This window comes from Coffea eugenioides, chromosome 2 (assembly GCF_003713205.1).
Source record: "Coffea eugenioides isolate CCC68of chromosome 2, Ceug_1.0, whole genome shotgun sequence".
Classification (NCBI taxonomy): Eukaryota; Viridiplantae; Streptophyta; class Magnoliopsida; order Gentianales; family Rubiaceae; genus Coffea; species Coffea eugenioides.
Genome location: NC_040036.1, coordinates 16,613,904 through 16,626,687, shown reverse-complemented (window position 1 = coordinate 16,626,687; position 12,784 = coordinate 16,613,904). Strand labels below are relative to the sequence as shown.

The 12,784-nt window shown below is 30.5% G+C and overlaps 1 pseudogene; it reads right to left on the bottom strand.

Annotated features, from left to right (window-relative positions):
* Nucleotides 1-4,176: 4,176 nt before the first annotated feature.
* Nucleotides 4,177-12,756, bottom strand: LOC113758071 (annotated as a pseudogene).
* Between the last annotated feature and the right edge of the window lie 28 nt (nt 12,757-12,784).

Below are 12,784 nucleotides of genomic sequence, written 5' to 3'. Positions count from 1 at the left end.
TGGCACAGGCTTCCAATAGAGGCTTACCTAGAGATACATACTAGGGACATTCAACCAATTGATTGCACGGATATTTAAAAGGCTAACAAATTATGAGTGATGATAAGTTACGTATTCGAACTTTGAGTGAGAAAGGAAGAGCTGTAATCATGCGTGCGGATGAGGGGCGCCCATCGTTTTCGTTCTACTTTAAGTTTAGACTTTTATCAAGCAGTAATCATGCATGGCGTCTATGACAGAAGCAGTGGTCAATAATAGACATCCTTATGAACCTTATCTAAAAAATTCGTTCATAAGTTTTTTTGGGAATTTGGGACAAGTACATGCCCAGTTGCTATATTTGTTCCATTATTTGATGTGCTGTCATATTATACAATTGTATTTGTACAAAAAGTAGTGTACATAATAAAATGCTTTGTATAATTTCAGTACAATAATATAACATAATTGTACCGCTAATGTTATATTCCTTTCATCTCATATTTTTGATCGTTTTTGAGAATCCAACTTTTTTAAAATAATATTTTAATTATGATATTTGTACTTCTTTTTCTAATTTTGTCTCCTAATTTTAAATTTCAATGTAAGATACGTATGAATAAAAGTAGGGACAATATTGAAAATAGAGAGTAAAGATAGTTTTGAATTTTGTAACATTACAAATGTTTTGAAATATTTCAAAATAAAAAATATAATACTTTTAATAGGACAGAGAAGAGAGTAACGGATATAATAATCAGACTGAACAAATTGTTTTTGTCCCAAGTCCAACTTTGTTAGTGATCAAGAGTTCTTCTACTATTTTAAGTGCCTTCAAACATTTTGCAAGTTTTGTTGCTATCAAAATATGTTACGAGTGTATTCACAATGCCACAAGCAATCAAAAGTTTGTTATGGCATTTTTCAAACTAGTTATACTGAGGCAACTAGTCTAACAATTCAACTTAAGCAGATAGTAGGGTATGCACCAATAAATCATTCATGAGCAAATTCCTGTCCTTCATTGTCCAAAGCAGAGTAAATTATTCATGAGGCATTATTCGACAATACTAAAGTTAAGAGATATAGAGCTTAAAAAAAAATTGTACACCTTAAGTTGTAACGTATTTTGTACCATATACAATCGAAAAATATCTTAATAGTTAACGAAAAAGTTGAACAAAATATTGATTACAGAAAAAAGTGGAACAAAAATGTCAACACCCATAGTTTTCAATAAAAATTCCCACCAACACAATACAATGTAAAGAGGGGACCTGACGAAGCAACAAGCAAGAGGGAAACAGCACAATCTGAGAATGTCCACCACATTTGTGCTTGTATTTGAATGCCACTAAAGACCCAAAATGAATTATTTGTTCTTCTTTTTGGGTGTGAAGTGGTTTCAAACTAAAACGCCCAATAAGCATTAGATTCAGTTGCACTGAAAACCCTAATTTCTCCTTCTGCATTTTTTTTCTGTGTGGTTGTGTACAGTAGTAATGTATTTGAGGGTTTTCCTGCTCGAATTGCGTTCATTCTTGCATACTAAATTGTTACGTTGGCTTGTTTTCTCAAAAAAAATTTTAAACTGTAATCTTAAAAAATTTCTCAAAAATTTTAAACTGTATATTTCAAAATATTAAAAATTTACATACTTCAAAAATTTTTCCTACAATTTCAACAGTAAGTTACAATAAAGTTTTAGACAAACACCCAAAAAACTCATTTGCTAAACAGTTTTACAATGTCAGCTAGGGTTTAGTTGAAAAGATTGCTCATCTCTAAAGGGGTTGTTAGGGAATATATAGAAATGCCTAGGACCTTTAACTATTTTTTTATATTTTTTGAATAATAGTTTTTTTTAATTCCCCCTCTCCCCCCCCCCCCCCCCCCTCTCACATGGAGTGCATTACATTTTTCCATTGTAAAGTGTCACATGGTCTCAAGGACGTAAGAAAATTTTCAAATGTAAGGGGAAAAATATGAGTATCTAGAAGTTAGACTCCTCAGCCCCCACCACCCCCCCCCCCCCCCCAAGTTCCATCCTTAATTGTTAGGCTTGATAAGCCACAATTTTAGTATTTTAGGAAAAAGCTTTTAATTGCTAAAGAGGCAAGGCTAATACCCCCTTATATATATATATATACATATATATATATATATATATATATAGATATACACACAGACACTACGAAGCTTGTACTTGGCTCAAAGTTATATTAAAATTTTACGTATAGTTCAAGTTCAGTCCAATCTCATAAATAATATACAATTTTTGATATTATATATTAATTATAAAAATATGTATAAAAATAATTTGTATACATTTTAATATAAAATAGTTTGAATTATGCACATTATTATATGTACAATGAATATATCTATATAGAAATTATTTAGGTCGGGCTTTAATCTGGCCAAACCTAGTGAGAACCTAGGCTTGTCTTCACAATTTCGAACCAAACAGGTCGAAGTTGATCCAATCCAACTTCATTAACAATCCTATTTATATAAATAACAAGTCTTCCCTTAAACTACATAGGTATCAAACCCTTTTAGACAATGACTATTGCTTCCTTATTTTTGTTTGTTTGTCATGTGAACATAGCAATCAAATGCTAACACTATTTTAACCAAAAAAAAGAAAAATATGCACGTACCCTACCATCGATTTATTAAAAAAAAAAAAAAACAAAAGTAGAAACTTATGGCTGCAAAACGGAGAACCTCTGACGAAGACGTGGGCGGCCACAGGCTTCTTCTTTCTTGTGCCACTAGTAGCTAAGTCTGCTGTTTGATTTGAAAAGAACAAAGAAAAAGTAGCCAAGTCCAGTAGTCTACCGTGGCTCAGCCTAATTTTTCGTTAAAAGTCAAGACCTATGACGTTTAATCATCATCAAACCAAATAAGGGGGGAAAAAGGATAATTTTTTATACACTGTTAATATATAATCTTTTATATATTAGTAGATTTAAATCATATTACATGAGATGAATTTAAATTTAAAATTTGAATCATATATATATGTAATATATATTCAAATCTGTTAGTGTAAAAAAATTACTATTTTATCAATATATAGGCAGATAATCCAAAAAAAAAAGACCCTTTATAGTCTAAAAGCAGACAAAGGAAATGGGACATTAGAGTTGTTATTGCATACCACACATTATTTGGTAAACCATGCAGCAGTAGGCTAAAGACGTTTGTTGAAAGTTCAAAGCATATGATTTAGTAGGATAAACCTTTCATTGTCCAAGAATTGGGTTAAATCATAGTAGTAGTAGGCAATAAATTTCTAATCAATTCAATTTCCCTTTTATTTTTTGAAGGCACTGAGGAACTTTGAAAGAGATTAGAAGTATGCTTGTGCTTTTGTCAACTCTATAAGTTTATTATATTTGTTAAATTATTTGGTATATAATCATATTATGTTGTTCTATTTGTTGAAAAATTAGTGTATATGAATAATAACGTAATCTACATATATTGTGTATAATAATATAATGTGAATGAAAACTATATACTAAAACAAGTATTACAATCGCATTAAACCGCATACTATAACAGAACTGTACCTCTCCAAGTCCCTTGAGAGGGATGAGTATCGGATTTCTTTATTTTTTTTTTAAAGGGTAGAAATGAATGTCGAACTGGGAGGGTAGGATTTGGGTTCACTTAGGGCCAAAACCTATCGCTAGGAACAGATATGGAACACTATGAAGTATGAACAACCACAGTGATCCACTTTAGAAAAGGAAAAAATCGCAATGAATACTCTTTTTTCCAAGCCCAAAGGACTTTTGATTAGCATATTTTTTTACTTTTGAAGTGACTAATCATTACAATGCCAATGGATAACTGAAATACAGTATTGCTCTACTAGAACTGAGTGTGTCGAAAGCAGCAACTTCGCCTTCCATGTTCATTGAAAACTTAATGCATTTCAACATTGCAAAGAGCCCTGTTCTGCCCAACTTTGTCTATTTGACGTAATTATTGTAACATTTGGTTTAAACTCGCATAAATTTGATGTAATCATAAAATTTTATCAACTCGTACAAATAAGTTGAAGAAAATTTATGATTACACCAAAGTAGTACAAGTTTAAATTAAATGTGTAAAAAATTACATTAAACGGGTTGAATTGGATAGATCTCAACTGGAGAGACCTTGTTTCTGTTGGACTCCCATTTAATTCTGCGGGTCAACTGCCTTCAGCACATGTAGCTTAGACCCATCTGAAACATCTACATCCTGTGACTTGTACTTGTATCTCATGGCAAGGAACAAGTAAATGAGAAAATTGATTAAGCATAATATTGAGAGTAACCAATAGAAGAGGTTCAAATGCTTTTTGTTAAGGGAAAAGTCTGAAGTAACGAACGTTACGGTAACGAAACTGTTTTTACCTGTTATAACAGGTAAAAACACTTTTAGCGACCATTTGATTACCTGTTGTACTGGTCATTTAAATAAAATAGTACCTAAAAATATGGTTAGTAAGTTTTACATTAAAAATAGTAAGTTAACTCAAGAAATCAGTAACTTTTATGTCTCAAAAAGTAAATTTGAATAAATATGGAACTTAGTTTTTTTTTTTAACAAATAACTACTCTATATCTGAAACTTACTTTTTGGAGAGTAAGTTTAGTTCAAATAATAGTAAGTTTTTATAGATTAATAGTAAATATTGTTGATAGAATAGTAAATGTGGTTAATCATCAAAACTTACTAGTTTGTAGCATAAGTTTACTATTTTACTTAAAGAAGCTTATATGAAACAAGTATTAGGAAGTTTACTTGAAATAATGCTAAGATTTTTTATTAATAATTGAAGCTTAGTATTATAGTTAGTAATTACTCGTAATGTAAATGTATGATACACAATTGTACGTATCATTTATAAATGTTATATGTTTTAAGCATTTTAGATATACTATGAAAACTTTTTTTTGTTGCATATGACCTTATAAAATATGTAAGAATAATTTGTCATATTATAAATTTTGAATTATTTTTGAATTTGTGAAAGGTTAGAAAGTTTGGATGATAGTAACAACAAATCTTTCGAGTTAGATATAGAATTGCACTTATCTATACATCACAATTTCCATATATGGACACCTATGAATATAATAAAATGGTACGCAATTTTCATATATTAATGCCTATGAATTTAATAAAATGGTAAAATCTTAATAAATTTATTTTCTGGGTCACAAGTATAAAAATTAAAGTTGTATTAACATAGCATAATCTTTGAAAATTATAGTAAAATTACCCATATGTTAAGTTCTGTGACTTTCAAACATACTTTGTATCATTTACATTATGGATTTGTATCCATATGTTTTCTATCAAACTCTTTTTTTATTGGCAAATGGTAAGTAAATTATTATAAAAGGGCATTTTATAAGAATCATAATATTTAATAGATGAATTTTATGTAAACTGTTAAAATTATGAATTCACAAACGACTAAATCTGACTACTTTATGGCACATATTAGTCTAAATGATTAAAAAATTACTGTAATCATGTGCACGTTGATTGTTGAATTGAAATTTCCTTTATTACTAATACAAGTTCTTCTAATCAAAGCAAAATAAAATAAAATATCTTTTCCTTTTGTATGCAGTAGTTATGCTTAATCGAAAATTATTAAACCATTTTTACAATACATAATTTCTCCTAAAATTTGTAACATTTACCATGACCTCTAACCTTGTCAATAATACTAACCACCGACATGTAGATAATCTTAAAAGCAAAAGCCATCAATATGACAAAAAAAGAATGATTTCATGCTGAACGAAAAAAATTGCGATTCTATATAGAATCGCAGAAATTCATCATGAATGAGAATGAATTGCAAAGTTATCACATTTCTAATTTCATATGCATCCAGAATTTTATGCAGCATTAGTTTAGAAAAACTTTCCTTTTTCACACTAAGGAACCAATCCCAGTCTCTACGTCTCTTTTATTTTTTGTTTAACCATTAAATGGGGTCAAAGTTGTTAGCAGTAAAATACTAAATAAATTTAATTCCATTTCAAACTCTAGTTAATTGTATACTAATATTTTACACCACAATCAATTGTACACCAATTTCCTTTTTTTTAAGTAGCTATTATTTATTTTATTACTTAGGCTAAATATTTACATATAAAATAATAGCAATAAAATGCCCATCCTCGGATCAATGGAACTTCAAAATTTGTTAATAAAACTAATATTGCATTGATAAAAATTAGTCTACAGAATGAAAAGTCAATGGCAACAATTGCTAAAATATAGCAATTTTTAATTATGGGAAAATAAACAACTAAGTTCCCAAAATATTTCACTTTTATTGTTTAAAAAATCTCAACTTGTTGACTAAATTCAAAATAATTCTATTGTCAAAAATATTTTTTCTCAAATTAACTTTCATGATTAGATGTGAGATACAAATATGGTAAAATATCCCTCATACGTATGTCATGGATATTTCAGACTTTTAGTAAAAAAAAAAATTTGTTCTTAAAATAACATTGTATCATAGTGTACTAATTATTTTAGGACCATTTTATACATGAATTAAATTATTTAATTAATACAATAGATTATATATGCATGTGATTTTCATTTATAATTATGGGATCCTATTCTTATGAACAATCTCCCAAGGAAAAAAATCCAGATCATACTGATTTTTTTATATTAATTGTTATACCAATTTTATCATTTTTATTATTATATTATTTCTCATTTTGTTTAGGCTTTTACTCTTATTATTTCCTGTGTCTCAGATGTAAATTTATTAAAACTTTATCATCTTATTATATTCATAGGTGTTAATTTATACAAATTTTGATATATAAACAAGTAATATTCTATATATAACTAGGAAGATTTGTTGTTATCGTTACCCAAATTTTCAAACTTTTCAAAAAATGAAAATGATTAAAAACTTATAATATGACAAAATTTTATTATATATTTTACGAGATTATGTGAAAAGTCAAACTATTTTTCATAGTATTTTAAAATATGTAAATAAATTTTTTTAAATGATAACTATAATCATGTATTATACAGGTATATTATGAGCACTTACTAACTAAGGTACTAGGAATTAATCATTAATAAAACATCTTATCGTTATTTCAAATAAATTCCCTAATCCTAGTTTGAAATATGTTTTAAAGTAAAATAGTACATGTGTCTCATAAATCAGTAAGTTTTGATTATTAATCAATTTTACCATGTTATCAATAAGAATTACTATTTATGTATTAAAACTTACTATTACTTGAATTAAACTTACACTCTAAAAAGTAAGTTTGGGATATAAAGTAGTTAATTATTTATTTAAAAATAAGTTTAATATTTATTTCAATTTACATTTTGAAGTATAAAAGTTACTAATTTATTACTATTAACTTACTATTTTAGATGGAAAACTTTTCTTATTTTTAAGTGTTATCCTATTTAGGTGGATAGGCCTATCAAATAATCAAATGGCCACTAAAAGTAAATAAAAAATAAATCGAAAATGGTCATATAAGTGTTATCCTATTTATGTCTCAAAAAGTAAATCGAAATAAAAATGAAAGTTACTATTTAAAAAAAATAAATTACTACTCTACATTCGAAACTTATTAGTTTTTGGAGAGTAATTTTAGTTCAAGTAATAGTAAGTTTTTATAGATTAATAGTAAATCTTATTGATAGAATAGTAAATTTGGTTAATCATCAAAACTTACTAGTTTGTGGCATAAATTTACTATTTTACTTAAAGAAACTTATATGAAACAAGTATTAGAAAGTTTATTTAAACTAGTGCTAAGATTTTTTTATTAATGATTGAAACTTAATATTATAGTTAGTAGTTGTTGGTAACGTAAATGTATAATACATGATTGTATGTTTCATTCATAAATGTTTTGTGTTTTAAGCATTTTAATAAATGTATGTATCATTTATAAATGTTATGTGTTTTAATAAATTTATTTTCTAGGTCACAAGTATAAAAGGTAAAGTGATCGTATCTAATGTAGCATAATCTTTTAAAATTATAGTAAATTTACCCATATATTAAGTTTCGTGAGTTTCAAATATATTTTGTATCATTCACAATATGGATTTATATGCACATTTTTTTATCAAACTTACTTTTAATTGGCAAATAGTATGTAAATTATTATAAAATGTCATTTTATAATAATCATAATTTTTATAGGTGAATGGTATATAAACTGCTAAAATAGTCAATTTATAAATGATCAAATCTTATTACTTTATGGTATATATTAGTCTAATCAACTAAAAATTACCGTAATTAAGTGTACGTTGATTGTTGATTTGAAATTTGCACTCTACTAAAAGGGTGTTTACCTACAATTGGAATCTAAGGGCACATTAGGAGTAAAAGCAGTACTGATGTACATCTAATTGTTTGTCTATTTCTTTTTGTTTCATACGACTAATGGCACTTTGTACTTTCAACCATACTTAGATTGCTACTCTAATTTATAAACTTAAAATAAGACACTTTAGTCTCTATATATAAAATTTACCCCTTTCGAGTAAATTCGTTGACTGATGGAAGTGAGACAAGTTTTATAGTTAGGTAGAAGAACTTTTGTACTTTCTAAAGTAAGACAGATTGTATATCTTAGGAACTAAGATGGGACCAGATTTATACTTTAGGAATTAAAGGGTCCTATCTAAAAATTCAAAAATCAAAGTGGAAACTTGGTTCATAGTTGAAGGATGCATCCACAGGTTTAAATATTTTATTTAATAGTTTTATCATCTGATATTTTCGTTTAGTCTTGAAGAAATAGAAATTACCGAACAAATTAGTGCAGTCAACTTGTCCTCTTAAATTACACTTGAGATCCTCAGTGACATGTTTTCTATGCCAATTCAATGCCACCTATAGTATTGCGCCAAGTGTCATGTTATTATTTACAATTGTGTTAAACCAAATCAAGTTGAATTATTAGAAAATTAAACAGTAAATAATAACATGACACTTGGCGCAATATTATAGGTGGCATTGAATTGGCATAGAAAACATGTCACCGAGAATCTCAAGTGCTTAAATTATGCATAAAATCAAACTTTTGTATGCCTAATGAAAACACTGCATAGTTCAAAGTTAAAATGCTTGTTGCATTTGACACATAAATTACTTTGTTTGGGTCGGTGGATTTGAATTCAATAAATCATTCAGTTGAATGGATTTGGAATTATGATCAATTGAAATACATTGTTTGGCTGGCTTTTCAAACCAGGGAAATTCCAAAGTTCCCAAATATAGTTCACGCTCTAATTTATTGTTTACTAATTTATTCTCACACACATACCAGATATTAAATTGATCAAAGGCAACGCTTAATTGATGAAGCCTTCATCCTGTACAACGTTGCTTCTTTATGTACAGAATGGATTCTTACAAACGCATTACAGCACAGCCATTCAAGCAATAAAAATATGTAAGACATGTGATTTAACTACAAGAACATAACTTTAACAAGCCATTCATTTGGACAGAGGTACAGGCAGAGAAAAGATTGAACTTCAAATCCATAGCAACCTGCAGTTCAAGAAGAGCAAATAACATTTCCAACTGCTAAATAAGCTTCCTAAGTAATCACCACGTAAAGAGAACTCCATAACATTTGATTATGTGGATTTATTCTTTCTGATCTAAATCATGCAAGCAAAAAGTTGCGGAGCACAAGACTGAAACTGAGTTATTAAAAAATAAAAAAATAAAAGAATAAAAAGAAGGAGCGGTTAATACTTTTGGGGTTTAATTACATTAACCTCATTTATAGTTTAACCAAACTTATTGTAAAATTAAAGTATCAATTCTTACCAATAAATGATGAAGTGCAATTGACATTTTTGTTTCCTAGTACAAGTTGGCCGGCGTAACTCAAATTCGTCAATTGTGGTTTTAATCAAGTTGTTCGGTGCTTTCTAACCCCATACAAGCATCAATCGTATCATACAAATTTCTTTTGGACATTTCACCAAACACCTTATATGCATTCCCAAATTAACCACTTTTTACATAAACGACGACATACTACTACCATCATTTTGTTTGCAACTATACCTTGCTGGAAGGGCCTTTAAACGGCATCCAGTGGGAGTCATTGCCAGAAGATGTATAAAACTTAAATAAGAAGGAATAGAAGATGCACAAAATATGAAGGGTACAATTTTCAATTCACCGGCAAATGCCTCTCCTTCATTGTCATCTAAAACTACAATGAATTCAAAACAAAAACAAAAAGGAACAATGAATATGCAGAAGAATATTCAATTTTCAGTGGAATAACAAAAACACAAATCATTTTGTTTGCAACTATACCTTGCTGGAAGGGCCTTTAAACGGCATCCAGTGGGAGTTAGAATCTTCGTTCTCGAATCCATCCGGCGATTCTCGATCAGAACTGTCGTAATCTTGCCAGGAAAAAATTTCTATTCCATCATATCGTGAGGTGAGAAGAAAATAAAAGGAATGCAAGCAACTTTAGAGAGATGTGATAACCCAAAACCGTTTTAAAAAACCGGTGATTTTTTTACTTAAATATGTAAATTTTTTACTTTTAGAATTAGTAAGTTTAATTTTAAAAAAGTAAATTTTGTCAAATAATAAGTAAATTAAATTACTCAAAGTGTAAATTTCTGTTTCTGACTAAAACTTATCTTTTAAGCATATACTTACTAGTTTTAATTAAAAACTTACTAAAGTTAATATTAATTATTTTAATATAATATTTAAAAAGTCGCTAAAATTTTGATCTGTCACTAAATGTACTAGAAACCTATAATAGCAGGTTTTCCTAATATCGTTACCATAACTATAGGCACTATAGCATTGTATTGTTTCCATGCCAACCAACCTCCACTTCTTGTGATTCCCTTTGTTGCACGGTTTACTATCGTGACAACTATGGTGCTCAAGTAATACCCCAAGGCCATTGAGGTCCACACGAAGCAGGAAGAAAGGGCTTTAACTTTTTTTTTTGGTGTTTGGGAATAGAAGAATTCAAGAAGTCCAACGTACGTAAACATGTCAGCTATCCCAAATATAAAGTATTGAAAAGATAACCAAAAGACATTGATGGGCAATGGCTGGAGTGCTGGGATTGCATCAAGCATGTTGTGAGATCGGCCAACGTTTTGTCGCTTAACTTCCACCAGTGCAGCAACTGCCATTGACACGGCACCAAGAACCAGGCCGATGCCTACTCGTTGCAAGTTATGCCGGTTGGGAGACCATTGAATCTCCTGATAAATGGAAGTATTAATTGATCATAGAAGGGTAAAAGGATGATCAGGAAACTGACTGGGATGATGGGAAGAGAAGCTGGTGGTACTTGAAAAGGTTTGGTGATATTTGTGTCCATGGTGGCACCTTGCTCGACACAAAAGGTTTGGAGTTGGGCAAGGCAAAGGGTCATAATGATGGTACTAACAAAAGATTGGAAGCATCTTCAGAAGAATCTTTGCATTTTCTACGTGAGTGACTCGGCAAAGCTTCCAAGGGTTTGGTTTTTCAGATTCTGTTGTGAATTTCTGGATGGCTGCTTTGTCCAAGAACCTGGAGAAGTAGGCCAAAATGGTGTTAAGAAGCAATCAATGGAAATACTGTTGCATTGCTTAAAACTGATTATAGCTAGATTTTGCATTAAGATCAAAAAATTACTTGAAATCAGCACTGTGAGGGAGAAATTCTGCTTGTATTGCTGCTTCATTGTCTAAACTCATTTTATACAACGTAGATGAGTCCTCAGGGAGTTCAAGCTTTCTATTATGGAATGCTGCTACGTACGCCTATAAAACAACAAAAGGTATTCAGACACAAATTAACCTTTCAACATGTACAGCACAGGCAAATCAACTTCTTGAATGAAGGAAAGTTAGCTTTTAGATGAACCTGAATAACTTCAGTGATGGCACTATTCCCTGTCACAGCATGCATACGATAGTCGGGGGGACTTGCATACGATCTGATCCACTTCGCCTTGAGGATATCACAACCAAAGTTGGGGGGAAAGAAGTTCATATCCATCAAGTGGACTCGCAAGATTGGCTGGTGGGCAGCCAAGAAGGGTGATCCTGTCGATTTGAAGAAGTCCTTCACACCTCCTAGTGATTGGAGGATTGTGGAAGCTCCTGGGCATTTACAAGCTGGATACACTAGTACTCGCAAGATCAGAAAGCAATCCATGCTTACTTCTTCATTCCAAGCCAAGCATGGATTGATCTTGTACTTGTTTTCTTCCAACATCATTCCAAGAGCAAGTGGAACTAATGAGGCTCGCATGAGTGATATTTGCTTCTTGGATAAGATGATCACTAGGGTGGAACCGGGGAAGATTATTTTGTTGGAAGCATTGTTATTAGCCACATGTACATGGTGGTTAGGAGCAGAGATCCACATCATGCTTTCCCCATATGCCTGATTTCTCACTTTAGCTTTTGAGAAGGCTGGAGTGGATTTGACCAACCTCACCCTTCCTCCTATTCCTTCCTAAAGTGCTTTGGATATGCTTATATGCCAGAGATTGGAAATCTCATTCAATTTTGGAAGGAACTTGGTGCAAGGCGAGGGGCGAAGTGGAGTACAACAAGGAGGAGAAGGGCAGCCCTCTCAACAACAAGCTGAACAAGGTGCAAGAGCTTCCACTTCTCAACCAATTCCGGCGCAAGCCTCATCTTCCCAACCACCTCCACGGCCAGTAGATAATCAGCCTCCATGGAAGAAGATTTTGGACAAATTGATGTG